The 19,710-nt window shown below is 55.1% G+C and overlaps 4 pseudogenes; all 4 read right to left on the minus strand.

The window, feature by feature from the left end:
• Nucleotides 1-222: 222 nt before the first annotated feature.
• On the minus strand, nucleotides 223-1,187 carry LOC129783715 (uncharacterized; annotated as a pseudogene).
• Nucleotides 1,188-4,523: 3,336 nt separating this feature from the next.
• LOC129783716 (uncharacterized) lies at nucleotides 4,524-5,488 on the minus strand (annotated as a pseudogene).
• Nucleotides 5,489-8,823: 3,335 nt separating this feature from the next.
• Nucleotides 8,824-9,788, minus strand: LOC129783718 (uncharacterized; annotated as a pseudogene).
• A 3,161-nt stretch (nucleotides 9,789-12,949) lies between these two features.
• Nucleotides 12,950-14,088, minus strand: LOC129783719 (uncharacterized; annotated as a pseudogene).
• Between the last annotated feature and the right edge of the window lie 5,622 nt (nucleotides 14,089-19,710).

The raw sequence follows: 19,710 nt of genomic DNA on the forward strand, positions 1-19,710 counted from the left end.
GCCCCCTGCAAGGGCAAGCGAAGGAGCTGGAGAGGCCACTCTGGGGACCGCGTCTCTCCGCTCCCCTGAGATATTTCCATGGTTCAGGACAGCCCTCTGTACAGCGTGCTGCATCTGGCTTCCCAGAAACGTGGCCTGTACTGCATGAGTGCACGCCCTGAGACCCAGACAGCTCAAAAGCTTTCTTTAGCATTGCTGAATATCCACCAAGACCGACATGGGTGCCGTGTTTCTGTCTGTTCAGCATGTGCAGGACTGTACATCTGATGGGCCTCCCGTCCAAAGCCTTCTGGAGGTGAAAAGAGGGAGGGAATTGTGCCCCAGAGTCCCTTTCTGTGTCAAGCTTCTTGTTGAGGTGATGGGGACCTGAGGTCCCAAGTGGAGGGAACCTAGAATCATGGAATCATTTAGGTTGGAAAAGACCCTTGGGATCAACAAGTGCAGCCATAAACCCAACACTGCCAAGTCCACAGTAAACCGTGTCCCCAAGTGCCACCTCTACACGTCTTGTAAATACCTCCAGGGATGGTGACTCAAGCACTTCCACTGGGCAGCCTGTTCCAATGCCTGAGCACCCTTCCAGTGAAGAAATTTTCCCCAACAGCCACTGTCATCCTCCCCCGGCACAACCTGAGGCCGTTTCCTCTCATCCTGTTGCTTGTTGCTTGAGACAAGAGACCAACACCAGCTTTGCTACCGCCTCCTTTCCGGTAGTTGTGGAGAGTGAGAAGGTCCCCGCTGAGCCTCCTTTACTCCAGGCTAAACAACCCCAGTCCCCTCAGCCGCTTCTCGTAAGAATTGTGCTCCGGACCCATCAGCAGCTCCGTTGCCCTCCCCTGGACACGCTCCAGCACCTCTGTGTCTTCCTCGTCCTGAGGGGCCCACAGGTGAACACCGTAGTCGAGGCGCAGCCTCACCAGTGCCAAGTACAGGGAGATGGTCGCTGCCCTGGTCCTGCTGGGCACACGGTTTTGGATACAAGCCAGGATGCCCTTGGCCTTCCTGGCCACCTGGGCACGCTGCCGGCTCGTATGCAGATGGCCGTTTTCTGCCCCAGGCCCTTTTCTGCTGGGCAGCTTGGCAGCCGCTCTGCCCCCAGCCTGCAGCGCTGCGTGGGGTTGGTGTGACCCCAGCGCAGGCCCCGGCACTGAGCCTTGTTGAAGCGCACACACTTGGCCTCGGGCCATCGCTCCATTCTGTCCAGGTCCCTCTAGAGAGCCTCCTGCCCTCAAGCAGATCAGCACTCCCACTCAACTTGGTGGTGTCTGCAAGCTTAGTGAGGGTGCACTCGACCCTCTCGTCCAGATCATCGATGAAGATATTAAAGAGAACTGGCCCCAGTGCTGAGCCCTGGGGAACACCACTTGTGACTGGTCACCAGCTGGTAACCCCATCTGCTACCACCCTTTGGGCTCAGCTGTCCAGCCAGCTTTTAACCCAGCAAAGCGTTCGCTTGTCCAAGCCACGAGCACGGGGGCTGGAAGGAAGGTCCAGGGCCCGTCAGCTTGAGCCCGCGGAAGCTTATGGAGCAGATCATCTTGAGTCCCATCACATGGCACGTACAGGACAGCCAGGTGATCAGGCCCAGCCAGCATGGGTTTGTGATAGGCAGGTCCCGTTGGACTGGCCTGATCTCCTTCTATGACAAGGTGACCCGCTTAGTGGATGAGGGAAGGACTGTGGATGTTGTCTACCCGGACTTTAGCACAGCCTTTGACACCGTCTCCCACAGCATTCTCCCGGAGAAACTGGCTGCTCGTGGCTTGGACAAGTGAACTCTTTGCTGGGTTAAAAGCTGGCTGGACAGCTGAGCCCAAAGAGTCAATGAAATGTGCAGTGAAACCGCAGAGTTCTTCAAAAGACACACAGGCCAAGCTGCAAATGGACACCCAGACAGAGCATCCAGTGTATTCCATAGGCACACTCAGACAGCTCTTTCCAACAGGATGGGTGGTCCCATGCTGTTACAGGTGATAACAGGAACCTCAGCTGCAGTGGCATCTCCAGCTGGACTGGCGGACATTCCCCACACGCCGGTGATGCTGAGCTCCCCTCGGGCGGTGTCATGTCCGTGCCCAGCTTGCTCAGAGCTGCGGCACGCACTCCCCAGGCAGTCTCTGGGGTGAGCAGATTCTCTGTGCCAGTGTCCGCAGTTGTCCCTCGGGCCCCACCGTTGAGAGATGAGAGGAGATCCTCAGGGTCGCAGGCACGGGTGGAAAAGCCTGTGACCACCAGGAGACGGGTGCAGAGCTGCAGACCTCTGAGGTGGAAACTGTCCTGCTGGGTGCGCCTTGCCATGTTCCTGCAAAGCAGCATCTCGACAGCAGCGTGGCTCTCTGGCCGTGGCGTGCTGCTGGTGAAGCTGGCCTCCCTCCGCCTACTCAAGGCTCAGCCTGGCTGTCCTGCCACACCGCAAAAATCATTTCAGTGCAGATGTCCATCTTGGAGGCGGCTGTCAGCTGGAACCTGCAGGACTGGGAGGAGGGCAGCAGCGTTAGCTGGCAGTGGCGCGACTCAGGCAAAAGCAGCCAGGCTGTTTTTACTAGCATTTGGGTCCAGCAGACGATTTTCTCCACGTCTAGGCAGGAGTGTGTGCAGAGGGTGTGGAGGAGGGGCGACCTCTGGTCCCTCGGCAGCTGGTCCTCGGGGTGGTGGAGAAAGCACAGTGTGTCTCCCAGCAGCTGCTGCCTCAAGCACACGCACTCCAGCCCCACACGGATGCTGGGCTGCTCTTCTGGCAGCTGCCCCGTGGTGTCCAGCTCCAGGGTGAAAGAGTGCCCGGGGGGTGGCCACAGGAGCACAGGCAGGCGGTAGGTGATGCTGTTCCCGTGCACACTCCAGGTTTCACGGGCACCCTCCTCCCCAGTGGCTGGGTACAGCTCTGGCATGAAACTCCTCTTGCACAGTATCTGGCAGACCTTAAGGAGGTCACCCACCAGGCTCCTTCAGGGCCTCGCACGTGTCAGGCAGCTCCTGCATTAGCGGTGGGGTGGGCACAGCCATAGAGCTGACACCGCTGTGTGCACCATGGAGGTCTTCCTCCTCCCTGTCATCCTCCTTTCTGTCCTGCTCACTGCGGCTGCCAGAGGCAAGCTTCATTTTCCTGACCAGCCAGCAGATGCTAGCGAGCAGCACCAGGGCCCCCGCAACAGTCCAAAGCGGCCACTGCTGCAACGCGGGAAGGAACGTGCCCCAGCTCCGGTCAACCTCCTGCATCACCCGAGTCGTCTGCTCATCCAGATACGCCTTACGCTGCCGCATCCGCTCGTCCGTGGCCATATCTCTGCAGTGAAGGCCCTTCTGCACGGGCTGCATGGCCAGTATAGCCAGGATGAGGGCGATTGCCGCAGCCATGGCCTAGAGGAGGTGGGAGAAAAGGGGGCTGAGCAGGGCTGGGTGGGAGGGAGCGCGGGGCTGGGGGAGCGGGGCAGGAGCCGGCTGGAGCTGGGGGCCGGTAGGAGAGGGGGGTGATGGAGGTGCGAGGGAGCAAGGGCAGGGTTTGTGAGCACTGTACCGGCGGGAGCCGCGGGCTGTCCCCATAGAGTCTCCCGAGGCCCCATCCCTGCCACAGGACAGCGTCCCATGGAGCCACGGGCACGCGTCCCATCCCCAAAGCCGCTCTGGGCACCTGCCCCCAGCGGGAGCCCCCAGCAGCTCTGCCCCAGCCCCGAGGGCGGTACCGTGCCCTGCCCTGAGGGGCTCGCCTCTCGCTCTGGGTTAGAAAGGCCCTGGGCATCTGCCCCGTCCCCCACCCAGCCCAGCCTTCCCCCTGCATGCTGCACTCACCGAGCGCCGAAGGCAAACTGCAGTGGGGCTGCCTGGTGATGTCCCTGAAGACAGCTCCCATTGTGACACGTCCTCGGTGATGTCACAGCCGCCCGGACAGCATCACCCACCCAGCAAGCTCCAACCTTCGTCCCCACCGCCCGACTCAACGGGTCCTGGGCATCGCACCAAGAACAAAGCAGCCTGGCGGGAGCAAGTCCCCAGGGGCTTCTTGACCAAGCGAGCAGACACCCCCCAAAACTGAAACGAAGACGGGGACTGCAGGTGGATGTCCCTGACTTATGTAGAGAGGTGCAAAGTTTTCTGGGCCGGGTGGTCTGACTTCGAGCTGTCTTGAAAAGAGGAGCTAGGAGCCCTTGGGCAGAGACAAAACTCCTCCTCCCTGTGCTCCTCTCGGATTCCTTCTGGCGGGGCAGGACTGAGCCCTGCAGACACTGACGGTTAAGCCAAATGCGAATTGTGTCCCTGGTGCAGGTGGGAAAGATCCTGCGGCTCCTGTCTCTGGTTACCAAGTTGCCCCCTGCAAGGGCAAGCGAAGGAGCTGGAGAGGCCACTCTGGGGACCGCGTCTCTCCGCTCCCCTGAGATATTTCCATGGTTCAGGACAGCCCTCTGTACAGCGTGCTGCATCTGGCTTCCCAGAAACGTGGCCTGTACTGCATGAGTGCACGCCCTGAGACCCAGACAGCTCAAAAGCTTTCTTTAGCATTGCTGAATATCCACCAAGACCGACATGGGTGCCGTGTTTCTGTCTGTTCAGCATGTGCAGGACTGTACATCTGATGGGCCTCCCGTCCAAAGCCTTCTGGAGGTGAAAAGAGGGAGGGAATTGTGCCCCAGAGTCCCTTTCTGTGTCAAGCTTCTTGTTGAGGTGATGGGGACCTGAGGTCCCAAGTGGAGGGAACCTAGAATCATGGAATCATTTAGGTTGGAAAAGACCCTTGGGATCAACAAGTGCAGCCATAAACCCAACACTGCCAAGTCCACAGTAAACCGTGTCCCCAAGTGCCACCTCTACACGTCTTGTAAATACCTCCAGGGATGGTGACTCAAGCACTTCCACTGGGCAGCCTGTTCCAATGCCTGAGCACCCTTCCAGTGAAGAAATTTTCCCCAACAGCCACTGTCATCCTCCCCCGGCACAACCTGAGGCCGTTTCCTCTCATCCTGTTGCTTGTTGCTTGAGACAAGAGACCAACACCAGCTTTGCTACCGCCTCCTTTCCGGTAGTTGTGGAGAGTGAGAAGGTCCCCGCTGAGCCTCCTTTACTCCAGGCTAAACAACCCCAGTCCCCTCAGCCGCTTCTCGTAAGAATTGTGCTCCGGACCCATCAGCAGCTCCGTTGCCCTCCCCTGGACACGCTCCAGCACCTCTGTGTCTTCCTCGTCCTGAGGGGCCCACAGGTGAACACCGTAGTCGAGGCACAGCCTCACCAGTGCCAAGTACAGGGAGATGGTCGCTGCCCTGGTCCTGCTGGCCACACGGTTTTGGATACAAGCCAGGATGCCCTTGGCCTTCCTGGCCACCTGGGCACGCTGCCGGCTCGTATGCAGATGGCCGTTTTCTGCCCCAGGCCCTTTTCTGCTGGGCAGCTTGGCAGCCGCTCTGCCCCCAGCCTGCAGCGCTGCGTGGGGTTGGTGTGACCCCAGCGCAGGCCCCGGCACTGAGCCTTGTTGAAGCGCACACACTTGGCCTCGGGCCATCGCTCCATTCTGTCCAGGTCCCTCTGCAGAGCCTCCTGCCCTCAAGCAGATCAGCACTCCCACTCAACTTGGTGGTGTCTGCAAGCTTAGTGAGGGTGCACTCGACCCTCTCGTCCAGATCATCGATGAAGATATTAAAGAGAACTGGCCCCAGTGCTGAGCCCTGGGGAACACCACTTGTGACTGGTCACCAGCTGGTAACCCCATCTGCTACCACCCTTTGGGCTCAGCTGTCCAGCCAGCTTTTAACCCAGCAAAGCGTTCGCTTGTCCAAGCCACGAGCACGGGGGCTGGAAGGAAGGTCCAGGGCCCGTCAGCTTGAGCCCGCGGAAGCTTATGGAGCAGATCATCTTGAGTCCCATCACATGGCACGTACAGGACAGCCAGGTGATCAGGCCCAGCCAGCATGGGTTTGTGATAGGCAGGTCCCGTTGGACTGGCCTGATCTCCTTCTATGACAAGGTGACCCGCTTAGTGGATGAGGGAAGGACTGTGGATGTTGTCTACCCGGACTTTAGCACAGCCTTTGACACCGTCTCCCACAGCATTCTCCCGGAGAAACTGGCTGCTCGTGGCTTGGACAAGTGAACTCTTTGCTGGGTTAAAAGCTGGCTGGACAGCTGAGCCCAAAGAGTCAATGAAATGTGCAGTGAAACCGCAGAGTTCTTCAAAAGACACACAGGCCAAGCTGCAAATGGACACCCAGACAGAGCATCCAGTGTATTCCATAGGCACACTCAGACAGCTCTTTCCAACAGGATGGGTGGTCCCATGCTGTTACAGGTGATAACAGGAACCTCAGCTGCAGTGGCATCTCCAGCTGGACTGGCGGACATTCCCCACACGCCGGTGATGCTGAGCTCCCCTCGGGCGGTGTCATGTCCGTGCCCAGCTTGCTCAGAGCTGCGGCACGCACTCCCCAGGCAGTCTCTGGGGTGAGCAGATTCTCTGTGCCAGTGTCCGCAGTTGTCCCTCGGGCCCCACCGTTGAGAGATGAGAGGAGATCCTCAGGGTCGCAGGCACGGGTGGAAAAGCCTGTGACCACCAGGAGACGGGTGCAGAGCTGCAGACCTCTGAGGTGGAAACTGTCCTGCTGGGTGCGCCTTGCCATGTTCCTGCAAAGCAGCATCTCGACAGCAGCGTGGCTCTCTGGCCGTGGCGTGCTGCTGGTGAAGCTGGCCTCCCTCCGCCTACTCAAGGCTCAGCCTGGCTGTCCTGCCACACCGCAAAAATCATTTCAGTGCAGATGTCCATCTTGGAGGCGGCTGTCAGCTGGAACCTGCAGGACTGGGAGGAGGGCAGCAGCGTTAGCTGGCAGTGGCGCGACTCAGGCAAAAGCAGCCAGGCTGTTTTTACTAGCATTTGGGTCCAGCAGACGATTTTCTCCACGTCTAGGCAGGAGTGTGTGCAGAGGGTGTGGAGGAGGGGCGACCTCTGGTCCCTCGGCAGCTGGTCCTCGGGGTGGTGGAGAAAGCACAGTGTGTCTCCCAGCAGCTGCTGCCTCAAGCACACGCACTCCAGCCCCACACGGATGCTGGGCTGCTCTTCTGGCAGCTGCCCCGTGGTGTCCGGCTCCAGGGTGAAAGATTGCCCGGGGGGTGGCCACAGGAGCACAGGCAGGCGGTAGGTGATGCTGTTCCCGTGCACACTCCAGGTTTCACGGGCACCCTCCTCCCCAGTGGCTGGGTACAGCTCTGGCATGAAACTCCTCTTGCACAGTATCTGGCAGACCTTAAGGAGGTCACCCACCAGGCTCCTTCAGGGCCTCGCACGTGTCAGGCAGCTCCTGCATTAGCGGTGGGGTGGGCACAGCCATAGAGCTGACACCGCTGTGTGCACCATGGAGGTCTTCCTCCTCCCTGTCATCCTCCTTTCTGTCCTGCTCACTGCGGCTGCCAGAGGCAAGCTTCATTTTCCTGACCAGCCAGCAGATGCTAGCGAGCAGCACCAGGGCCCCCGCAACAGTCCAAAGCGGCCACTGCTGCAACGCGGGAAGGAACGTGCCCCAGCTCCGGTCAACCTCCTGCATCACCCGAGTCGTCTGCTCATCCAGATACGCCTTACGCTGCCGCATCCGCTCGTCCGTGGCCATATCTCTGCAGTGAAGGCCCTTCTGCACGGGCTGCATGGCCAGTATAGCCAGGATGAGGGCGATTGCCGCAGCCATGGCCTAGAGGAGGTGGGAGAAAAGGGGGCTGAGCAGGGCTGGGTGGGAGGGAGCGCGGGGCTGGGGGAGCGGGGCAGGAGCCGGCTGGAGCTGGGGGCCGGTAGGAGAGGGGGTGATGGAGGTGCGAGGGAGCAAGGGCAGGGTTTGTGAGCACTGTACCGGCGGGAGCCGCGGGCTGTCCCCATAGAGTCTCCCGAGGCCCCATCCCTGCCACAGGACAGCGTCCCATGGAGCCACGGGCACGCGTCCCATCCCCAAAGCCGCTCTGGGCACCTGCCCCCAGCGGGAGCCCCCAGCAGCTCTGCCCCAGCCCCGAGGGTGGTACCGTGCCCTGCCCTGAGGGGCTCGCCTCTCGCTCTGGGTTAGAAAGGCCCTGGGCATCTGCCCCGTCCCCCACCCAGCCCAGCCTTCCCCCTGCATGCTGCACTCACCGAGCGCCGAAGGCAAACTGCAGTGGGGCTGCCTGGTGATGTCCCTGAAGACAGCTCCCATTGTGACACGTCCTCGGTGATGTCACAGCCGCCCGGACAGCATCACCCACCCAGCAAGCTCCAACCTTCGTCCCCACCGCCCGACTCAACGGGTCCTGGGCATCGCACCAAGAACAAAGCAGCCTGGCGGGAGCAAGTCCCCAGGGGCTTCTTGACCAAGCGAGCAGACACCCCCCAAAACTGAAACGAAGACGGGGACTGCAGGTGGATGTCCCTGACTTATGTAGAGAGGTGCAAAGTTTTCTGGGCCGGGTGGTCTGACTTCGAGCTGTCTTGAAAAGAGGAGCTAGGAGCCCTTGGGCAGAGACAAAACTCCTCCTCCCTGTGCTCCTCTCGGATTCCTTCTGGCGGGGCAGGACTGAGCCCTGCAGACACTGACGGTTAAGCCAAATGCGAATTGTGTCCCTGGTGCAGGTGGGAAAGATCCTGCGGCTCCTGTCTCTGGTTACCAAGTTGCCCCCTGCAAGGGCAAGCGAAGGAGCTGGAGAGGCCACTCTGGGGACCGCGTCTCTCCGCTCCCCTGAGATATTTCCATGGTTCAGGACAGCCCTCTGTACAGCGTGCTGCATCTGGCTTCCCAGAAACGTGGCCTGTACTGCATGAGTGCACGCCCTGAGACCCAGACAGCTCAAAAGCTTTCTTTAGCATTGCTGAATATCCACCAAGACCGACATGGGTGCCGTGTTTCTGTCTGTTCAGCATGTGCAGGACTGTACATCTGATGGGCCTCCCGTCCAAAGCCTTCTGGAGGTGAAAAGAGGGAGGGAATTGTGCCCCAGAGTCCCTTTCTGTGTCAAGCTTCTTGTTGAGGTGATGGGGACCTGAGGTCCCAAGTGGAGGGAACCTAGAATCATGGAATCATTTAGGTTGGAAAAGACCCTTGGGATCAACAAGTGCAGCCATAAACCCAACACTGCCAAGTCCACAGTAAACCGTGTCCCCAAGTGCCACCTCTACACGTCTTGTAAATACCTCCAGGGATGGTGACTCAAGCACTTCCACTGGGCAGCCTGTTCCAATGCCTGAGCACCCTTCCAGTGAAGAAATTTTCCCCAACAGCCACTGTCATCCTCCCCCGGCACAACCTGAGGCCGTTTCCTCTCATCCTGTTGCTTGTTGCTTGAGACAAGAGACCAACACCAGCTTTGCTACCGCCTCCTTTCCGGTAGTTGTGGAGAGTGAGAAGGTCCCCGCTGAGCCTCCTTTACTCCAGGCTAAACAACCCCAGTCCCCTCAGCCGCTTCTCGTAAGAATTGTGCTCCGGACCCATCAGCAGCTCCGTTGCCCTCCCCTGGACACGCTCCAGCACCTCTGTGTCTTCCTCGTCCTGAGGGGCCCACAGGTGAACACCGTAGTCGAGGCACAGCCTCACCAGTGCCAAGTACAGGGAGATGGTCGCTGCCCTGGTCCTGCTGGCCACACGGTTTTGGATACAAGCCAGGATGCCCTTGGCCTTCCTGGCCACCTGGGCACGCTGCCGGCTCGTATGCAGATGGCCGTTTTCTGCCCCAGGCCCTTTTCTGCTGGGCAGCTTGGCAGCCGCTCTGCCCCCAGCCTGCAGCGCTGCGTGGGGTTGGTGTGACCCCAGCGCAGGCCCCGGCACTGAGCCTTGTTGAAGCGCACACACTTGGCCTCGGGCCATCGCTCCATTCTGTCCAGGTCCCTCTAGAGAGCCTCCTGCCCTCAAGCAGATCAGCACTCCCACTCAACTTGGTGGTGTCTGCAAGCTTAGTGAGGGTGCACTCGACCCTCTCGTCCAGATCATCGATGAAGATATTAAAGAGAACTGGCCCCAGTGCTGAGCCCTGGGGAACACCACTTGTGACTGGTCACCAGCTGGTAACCCCATCTGCTACCACCCTTTGGGCTCAGCTGTCCAGCCAGCTTTTAACCCAGCAAAGCGTTCGCTTGTCCAAGCCACGAGCACGGGGGCTGGAAGGAAGGTCCAGGGCCCGTCAGCTTGAGCCCGCGGAAGCTTATGGAGCAGATCATCTTGAGTCCCATCACATGGCACGTACAGGACAGCCAGGTGATCAGGCCCAGCCAGCATGGGTTTGTGATAGGCAGGTCCCGTTGGACTGGCCTGATCTCCTTCTATGACAAGGTGACCCGCTTAGTGGATGAGGGAAGGACTGTGGATGTTGTCTACCCGGACTTTAGCACAGCCTTTGACACCGTCTCCCACAGCATTCTCCCGGAGAAACTGGCTGCTCGTGGCTTGGACAAGTGAACTCTTTGCTGGGTTAAAAGCTGGCTGGACAGCTGAGCCCAAAGAGTCAATGAAATGTGCAGTGAAACCGCAGAGTTCTTCAAAAGACACACAGGCCAAGCTGCAAATGGACACCCAGACAGAGCATCCAGTGTATTCCATAGGCACACTCAGACAGCTCTTTCCAACAGGATGGGTGGTCCCATGCTGTTACAGGTGATAACAGGAACCTCAGCTGCAGTGGCATCTCCAGCTGGACTGGCGGACATTCCCCACACGCCGGTGATGCTGAGCTCCCCTCGGGCGGTGTCATGTCCGTGCCCAGCTTGCTCAGAGCTGCGGCACGCACTCCCCAGGCAGTCTCTGGGGTGAGCAGATTCTCTGTGCCAGTGTCCGCAGTTGTCCCTCGGGCCCCACCGTTGAGAGATGAGAGGAGATCCTCAGGGTCGCAGGCACGGGTGGAAAAGCCTGTGACCACCAGGAGACGGGTGCAGAGCTGCAGACCTCTGAGGTGGAAACTGTCCTGCTGGGTGCGCCTTGCCATGTTCCTGCAAAGCAGCATCTCGACAGCAGCGTGGCTCTCTGGCCGTGGCGTGCTGCTGGTGAAGCTGGCCTCCCTCCGCCTACTCAAGGCTCAGCCTGGCTGTCCTGCCACACCGCAAAAATCATTTCAGTGCAGATGTCCATCTTGGAGGCGGCTGTCAGCTGGAACCTGCAGGACTGGGAGGAGGGCAGCAGCGTTAGCTGGCAGTGGCGCGACTCAGGCAAAAGCAGCCAGGCTGTTTTTACTAGCATTTGGGTCCAGCAGACGATTTTCTCCACGTCTAGGCAGGAGTGTGTGCAGAGGGTGTGGAGGAGGGGCGACCTCTGGTCCCTCGGCAGCTGGTCCTCGGGGTGGTGGAGAAAGCACAGTGTGTCTCCCAGCAGCTGCTGCCTCAAGCACACGCACTCCAGCCCCACACGGATGCTGGGCTGCTCTTCTGGCAGCTGCCCCGTGGTGTCCGGCTCCAGGGTGAAAGATTGCCCGGGGGGTGGCCACAGGAGCACAGGCAGGCGGTAGGTGATGCTGTTCCCGTGCACACTCCAGGTTTCACGGGCACCCTCCTCCCCAGTGGCTGGGTACAGCTCTGGCATGAAACTCCTCTTGCACAGTATCTGGCAGACCTTAAGGAGGTCACCCACCAGGCTCCTTCAGGGCCTCGCACGTGTCAGGCAGCTCCTGCATTAGCGGTGGGGTGGGCACAGCCATAGAGCTGACACCGCTGTGTGCACCATGGAGGTCTTCCTCCTCCCTGTCATCCTCCTTTCTGTCCTGCTCACTGCGGCTGCCAGAGGCAAGCTTCATTTTCCTGACCAGCCAGCAGATGCTAGCGAGCAGCACCAGGGCCCCCGCAACAGTCCAAAGCGGCCACTGCTGCAACGCGGGAAGGAACGTGCCCCAGCTCCGGTCAACCTCCTGCATCACCCGAGTCGTCTGCTCATCCAGATACGCCTTACGCTGCCGCATCCGCTCGTCCGTGGCCATATCTCTGCAGTGAAGGCCCTTCTGCACGGGCTGCATGGCCAGTATAGCCAGGATGAGGGCGATTGCCGCAGCCATGGCCTAGAGGAGGTGGGAGAAAAGGGGGCTGAGCAGGGCTGGGTGGGAGGGAGCGCGGGGCTGGGGGAGCGGGGCAGGAGCCGGCTGGAGCTGGGGGCCGGTAGGAGAGGGGGTGATGGAGGTGCGAGGGAGCAAGGGCAGGGTTTGTGAGCACTGTACCGGCGGGAGCCGCGGGCTGTCCCCATAGAGTCTCCCGAGGCCCCATCCCTGCCACAGGACAGCGTCCCATGGAGCCACGGGCACGCGTCCCATCCCCAAAGCCGCTCTGGGCACCTGCCCCCAGCGGGAGCCCCCAGCAGCTCTGCCCCAGCCCCGAGGGTGGTACCGTGCCCTGCCCTGAGGGGCTCGCCTCTCGCTCTGGGTTAGAAAGGCCCTGGGCATCTGCCCCGTCCCCCACCCAGCCCAGCCTTCCCCCTGCATGCTGCACTCACCGAGCGCCGAAGGCAAACTGCAGTGGGGCTGCCTGGTGATGTCCCTGAAGACAGCTCCCATTGTGACACGTCCTCGGTGATGTCACAGCCGCCCGGACAGCATCACCCACCCAGCAAGCTCCAACCTTCGTCCCCACCGCCCGACTCAACGGGTCCTGGGCATCGCACCAAGAACAAAGCAGCCTGGCGGGAGCAAGTCCCCAGGGGCTTCTTGACCAAGCGAGCAGACACCCCCCAAAACTGAAACGAAGACGGGGACTGCAGGTGGATGTCCCTGACTTATGTAGAGAGGTGCAAAGTTTTCTGGGCCGGGTGGTCTGACTTCGAGCTGTCTTGAAAAGAGGAGCTAGGAGCCCTTGGGCAGAGACAAAACTCCTCCTCCCTGTGCTCCTCTCGGATTCCTTCTGGCGGGGCAGGACTGAGCCCTGCAGACACTGACGGTTAAGCCAAATGCGAATTGTGTCCCTGGTGCAGGTGGGAAAGATCCTGCGGCTCCTGTCTCTGGTTACCAAGTTGCCCCCTGCAAGGGCAAGCGAAGGAGCTGGAGAGGCCACTCTGGGGACCGCGTCTCTCCGCTCCCCTGAGATATTTCCATGGTTCAGGACAGCCCTCTGTACAGCGTGCTGCATCTTGCTTCCCAGAAACGTGGCCTGTACTGCATGAGTGCACGCCCTGAGACCCAGACAGCTCAAAAGCTTTCTTTAGCATTGCTGAATATCCACCAAGACCGACATGGGTGCCGTGTTTCTGTCTGTTCAGCATGTGCAGGACTGTACATCTGATGGGCCTCCCGTCCAAAGCCTTCTGGAGGTGAAAAGAGGGAGGGAATTGTGCCCCAGAGTCCCTTTCTGTGTCAAGCTTCTTGTTGAGGTGATGGGGACCTGAGGTCCCAAGTGGAGGGAACCTAGAATCATGGAATCATTTAGGTTGGAAAAGACCCTTGGGATCAACAAGTGCAGCCATAAACCCAACACTGCCAAGTCCACAGTAAACCGTGTCCCCAAGTGCCACCTCTACACGTCTTGTAAATACCTCCAGGGATGGTGACTCAAGCACTTCCACTGGGCAGCCTGTTCCAATGCCTGAGCACCCTTCCAGTGAAGAAATTTTCCCCAACAGCCACTGTCATCCTCCCCCGGCACAACCTGAGGCCGTTTCCTCTCATCCTGTTGCTTGTTGCTTGAGACAAGAGACCAACACCAGCTTTGCTACCGCCTCCTTTCCGGTAGTTGTGGAGAGTGAGAAGGTCCCCGCTGAGCCTCCTTTACTCCAGGCTAAACAACCCCAGTCCCCTCAGCCGCTTCTCGTAAGAATTGTGCTCCGGACCCATCAGCAGCTCCGTTGCCCTCCCCTGGACACGCTCCAGCACCTCTGTGTCTTCCTCGTCCTGAGGGGCCCACAGGTGAACACCGTAGTCGAGGCGCAGCCTCACCAGTGCCAAGTACAGGGAGATGGTCGCTGCCCTGGTCCTGCTGGCCACACGGTTTTGGATACAAGCCAGGATGCCCTTGGCCTTCCTGGCCACCTGGGCACGCTGCCGGCTCGTATGCAGATGGCCGTTTTCTGCCCCAGGCCCTTTTCTGCTGGGCAGCTTGGCAGCCGCTCTGCCCCCAGCCTGCAGCGCTGCGTGGGGTTGGTGTGACCCCAGCGCAGGCCCCGGCACTGAGCCTTGTTGAAGCGCACACACTTGGCCTCGGGCCATCGCTCCATTCTGTCCAGGTCCCTCTAGAGAGCCTCCTGCCCTCAAGCAGATCAGCACTCCCACTCAACTTGGTGGTGTCTGCAAGCTTAGTGAGGGTGCACTCGACCCTCTCGTCCAGATCATCGATGAAGATATTAAAGAGAACTGGCCCCAGTGCTGAGCCCTGGGGAACACCACTTGTGACTGGTCACCAGCTGGTAACCCCATCTGCTACCACCCTTTGGGCTCAGCTGTCCAGCCAGCTTTTAACCCAGCAAAGCGTTCGCTTGTCCAAGCCACGAGCACGGGGGCTGGAAGGAAGGTCCAGGGCCCGTCAGCTTGAGCCCGGGGAAGCTTATGGAGCAGATCATCTTGAGTCCCATCACATGGCACGTACAGGACAGCCAGGTGATCAGGCCCAGCCAGCATGGGTTTGTGATAGGCAGGTCCCGTTGGACTGGCCTGATCTCCTTCTATGACAAGGTGACCCACGTAGTGGATGAGGGAAGGACTGTGGATGTTGTCTACCCAGACTTTAGCACAGCCTTTGACACCGTCTCCCACAGCATTCTCCTGGAATGCTCTCTCTTCCTGTCCTCTTTCTCCTATGTATTACTTGCTTGAGCAATATGGGCAAAAGGAACTGTGTCAGGTGAGGAGTACCAAGGGCCCTCTACAGTTAGTGGTTGTACAGTTCCGGTGGCATGAAGGAACTGTGCAAAGGAAGGCTTTCTGGGCTGTGCTAAAACTGTGTAGCATCATTTCAGCTGTTGAGAAATTTATTGACAGATCACTAAGTGCTTATATTTTAATGTCCAGAGGCAGATTTAGAGTTGAGTCAGCAGAAGGTGACTGCTCCTCTTCATCAGGGAGACTAGCAGACTTTGGAAGTTCTAGGAAGGCAGCAGATGCTATATCTTATCTCTGTCTGTGGTCTGTGACCTCAAGGTGTAGGTAGTGATTGTGCCCAGCAGTGACAAATGCCTGCCAGCCGTCTTTGTCATTTGAGTGACTCATTCTGCAAGGAGAAAATAGGACTTAGGGCACCATTTTTTGCCTGCTTTTCTTTTAAGGTGCCTGATCCAGCTGATAGTGAGTCTTTTCCATTGATTTTGGGAAGAATTGACCCTAGGAGTCTTTTTTGCTTCCCATTTCTTTATAATGCATAAGAATATAGGACTGGAAATGACCCTGTGTGCATCAGTGATTGTCCTTTACTATTATAGACAGGGTATAATTAATGACTTTCAAATCCTAATCCTCAGGGAGGTGCCTGTCCCTGGGGATGGCCTGACCTGGTGCCTCCAGCTGCCCTGCCATTGGGCTGTTGCTGTGATGGAGAGACGGGACGCAGCCTGATGCAAGCAAATGTCGATTTATTGTATAGAACACGGGTATATATACTTTCAGTAATCGTGCATTTTAAACAGATTGGTTCTTTTGAGCTAAGCATTGCATACTAGGCAATCCCCGACTGGTGGTTAACTACCAATCAACAGCAAGGTGTTATCTTTCCTTGCGCCATCCTTGGCGCCATCCGTCCCCCACTAATTGTCAGCTGATTGCCACGCATGGTCCTAGTTTCCAGCCCGCTCTGCAGGCTGTCGAGGCTCTGGCCTGATGCCTCTCCTGTGGATCTCCTACCTGCCCTCACTGTTCCCTGACATCTTTTTTGCATCTTCTATTGCACCTGGAAGGTTGTTTCAGAAGCTCAGTTTACTTCTTATGCAAAGCTTTTTTCTAATTCTCCCCTAAAGCTATTTATTGTGAGTTTGTAATTATTAATGACAAATTGTTCTTTCACTTTGACAGAATTTTCCTTTCATAACAATGCAACAATGCATTTGTAATCAATGATCAAATAATTTCTTAGTGCTCCTTTGCTGGATTAAATAAGCCAAACCCCCTTTATGTGATAGGATATCCAAATTCATTCTGGCCATCTTTCAGCTTGTGTCCCTCTCATTGGAATGATACACAGCAGAAGCCCTTCACACAATAACATCGGTATTTACATATCTCTGCTTGAAGTACTGTAATTAACACATCCAAGGATTGCTTTTCCCTTTTCACAGTTGCCCTTCATTGGCAGTCTGAAGTATCTTGTTATTTAGTACATCGAGATTCCAGCTTACAACAGCGGTTTGTGCAGTTTGTGTTGTAAGTGCCCAAGGGCACAAATGTCCATTGTGTACCTGTGGTCTCCTCTTTATTCTCTTATACTTGACAAGAAATGGGAGAATGAAGAAAGCGAAGAGTATAAACAGCAAACTCTCCAGAAGTGGTGAGTTTAGGAAAATGACACAATATCTTAGGGAAGGCTAAGCTATAATTTTGATCTGTGCACTGTAAAAATATCAACATAGTTTAAAGACAATATTTTATGACCTAAGGGGATGATTGTAACTGTCTGGAGACCACCCGTGGGCCTCCGGTGCTGCAGGCTGTGGAGAGACACTTGGTTCTGTACAAGTGATATCTCACATTAGTCAGTGCATGAATAAGCACTGACTAGCAAGCCCATCTTCCTGAGCTTTTCAAGTCTCCTTTTTTTGCATAAATGTCATTTCATAACTGGCATCTTAGTAATTTCAATAAGCATCTTAATGGTTCTTAGCCAGACACTGTGTACAGGATTGCTGCCATTCATTCACCGCAGTGCAGAAGCAATAACTTTTACGAAATAATGAAACAGCACACAATTTTTAATTTAGTACAGAATGCTTTTCGTGCACACATAAGAAACACTCCAGATAAACTCAAATAATTATTTTTTTATGTGCACCAAAGGACCTTTGAAATTTCGGTTAACATTTGTTTTCCAGGAGTTCCTATGGCAACACACCTGTGCAAGGTAGTAACTTCAATAACAGAGTTCAGTATTTGAAGACTCCAAGTAATGAAGCAAGGCATGCTTTAGGCCAGTTTGTTCATCCAAAGTGCTCTTTTTTTCTGCTTTTACATGAGGCATCCCAGGTCAGACAGCACAAGTACAGAGCCCTTTTTGCATATTGAAGGGGAAATTCAGACATTAGAAGTTTCCTTAAATGGCAAGACTGAGGTGCTAGTCTCTTTAGGAAAAAAGAAGAGGTACTTCCTACACTAAAGTCTTGGAAAAACAACTTATTACATTAATGATGACACTAATAACTCCTGAATTCTAAGGCTTTGTGTACATTCCTCTCACTATATCGGGATTCTCCTGTGACATTCTTCGCACCTGTAATGCCTCCAGTAATCCTCACTTAATAGCTAACTGTCATTTCCACACAGTCTCTTATACATTACCTAAGTACAGCTGTCCAGTATGGAGCTGTCTTGGTGCTGTTTGGCTTTTGGCAAGGCAAACAGAAGGCTGTTGAGTTTATATTGGGGCCATTCCTTGAGGAACACTGATTTAGATTGCTTTCCTCTCCCTAAAGACAATTATATTCCTACAGGTTTCATGACAACTGGTGAACTTTGTAGGAACTTAATTATCTTTGAGTCTATAATTCTTTGTCAAACCTGACTGATACTAGACAACAGCTTACAAATTATAAGAGGGACTGATGGATGGATGGATGAATGGATGTACACTACAGTCACAAAAGCCCTGTTTTTGAGGAAACAAGAATGCAATGATGGGTTGCTTCAGGCAAATGTTCAAAGTCTAAAAATGCAGCCTTGTCTCTTCCAAAGGGAAATGCTTTACTTTTTGGTTGTTTACATTTAAGTAATAGAAAACAAGTCTGCCCCAATGTATCATTAATAAAAATAAATTGTAAATCCCCATTAATAATTTTAACAAAAATAGAGGTAGTCAAATGTAACAACTCCTTTTGACATTTTGTGGGAACAGGCATTACAGTTTCTCCAGTCTGGGGAAAAGAAATATATGATTGAGTCATGCACAGACATTTGGGGTGTGAAAGTTACTAGTGCTGTGGTAACATTGCGTACTAGTGGAGAAAGGGCCTTGAGAGAAGAGGGGAGAGTTTTGAAGAGAAAGAGGAAAGAAAGGCAGATTTCCTGGGGGTTCTCAGTGTTTGTGTGAGTGCTATGTATCTGTGTGTCTGAGCATGTCTATATGTGTATGTCTGTATGTCATATACATGTGCTCTGTGTGCATGTGCCTACTAGGAATACATCTTCAGCCTCACTACTGGCTGGACCTGGACATACGCAACTGCCGCAGCCTTGCCTCTCTGGGGCTGTTAGATCCAGCATGATATATTGTCTTCTAACAGTGATACTTAGCCTACAGATTATAATACTTTCAAATTATAGAGCTGGTCTGTACCCAGTGAATTATATTGAAACCTGGATATGTTGCAGCACTGCCTTAGCACTCTGGAAGATTTCTATAGCATACACAACCTCTATTTAGATGTTTAATTTCCTAAGTGAAGGAAAACAGTAGGGTGGTTATGGTTTCCCAAAGAGAGACAAGCCATTATTAAAGGAACATTTATAAAAGGTGTATTGTGACTGTGCAGATATATTTTCTAGGAAAAATTATTGAAGAGGACCAAAACACAACACCTCTACATTTTGTGTAACAGCATTTTTTGGTCTTTGATGTAGACAGACACTATCTGATACGCCTCCCACATTCCAGAAAGCCTGAATTCTCTGGGGGAGTGGGCAGAGGCGATGCTGATGCGCAAGCAAGCACCAGGGAGAAACAGTTCTTGCTTCTGACTTGCTTTCAGCTTACTCTCAGGGCCTTTCTACCAGAGGTAAAGGATTTTTTTGTAATTATTTTTTAGAACTGTTTTCTTTACAGATCTATGAGATTAATGGCAAGTGTCAGTCAATGTAGAAATGAGTCCAGGGTCATCTGAAATTGTGCCATAGTCTAAAAATTAAAGGCATTTCTCTTTTTTCTTTTTTTTTCTTTCTTTTTTCTTCAGAAAGCAGTCATGCAATATTAACTTCAGCCTAGTGGAACTGTCTGTATGTGAGTGAGGGGACTGAGAAATGCAGGTGATGCAAGAATGTGAAGTGTGTCTGATTCAGACAGGTGCCAAGAACACAGAGCTGAGTGTACATGCTTGGGAAGCTGCAGCTGTGCCACAAAGTCAGTGTAAATCTGAGGGAACTGGTTTCCTCTCTGTGTACTGGGCTAAGGCTTTTCTGCAGGAACCACAGTTTCTGTAGACACTCCTGATTAAGCATGTAACTGTCTTGCAGGTGTTCCGCTGGCAGCAAAGCACCGTAGGCTGAAAACATGGGATTTCTTCTGTGTTTTAAAGTCATCAGCCAGGTTCCCTACAGTCATACTGCAGCATTGCGTGGGCTGACATGTTACACCCTCAGGAACCACATAAAAAACCCACAGCCTTTTGGGTTGCATTGAAGATGCATTCTTTGGCCTCTCTGAATGAAGCACAAGAAAGCTTCGCAATGACAGCCACTGGTTCTTGTTTAGGGATGAGGGAAGTACAAGTGTTTGCTTAACTGTGTTACCATGACATTTTGTTCTGGCAAACCAGAATCTCTATAGAAAATCAGACAGAGTTTATCGAAACAAATCCTGTTGGTTAAGCTGACTCATTCCTGCAAAGAAAGAAGTCCCTATGATGACTTCTCTTGTATCTTTCTGGAAACAGTTGAGGGTGCACAGCTAGAGCAGAGATGTTTACTAAATGCCTTCCCTTA

This window comes from Falco peregrinus, chromosome 2 (genome assembly GCF_023634155.1).
Source record: "Falco peregrinus isolate bFalPer1 chromosome 2, bFalPer1.pri, whole genome shotgun sequence".
In the NCBI taxonomy this organism is placed as follows: domain Eukaryota; kingdom Metazoa; phylum Chordata; class Aves; order Falconiformes; family Falconidae; genus Falco; species Falco peregrinus.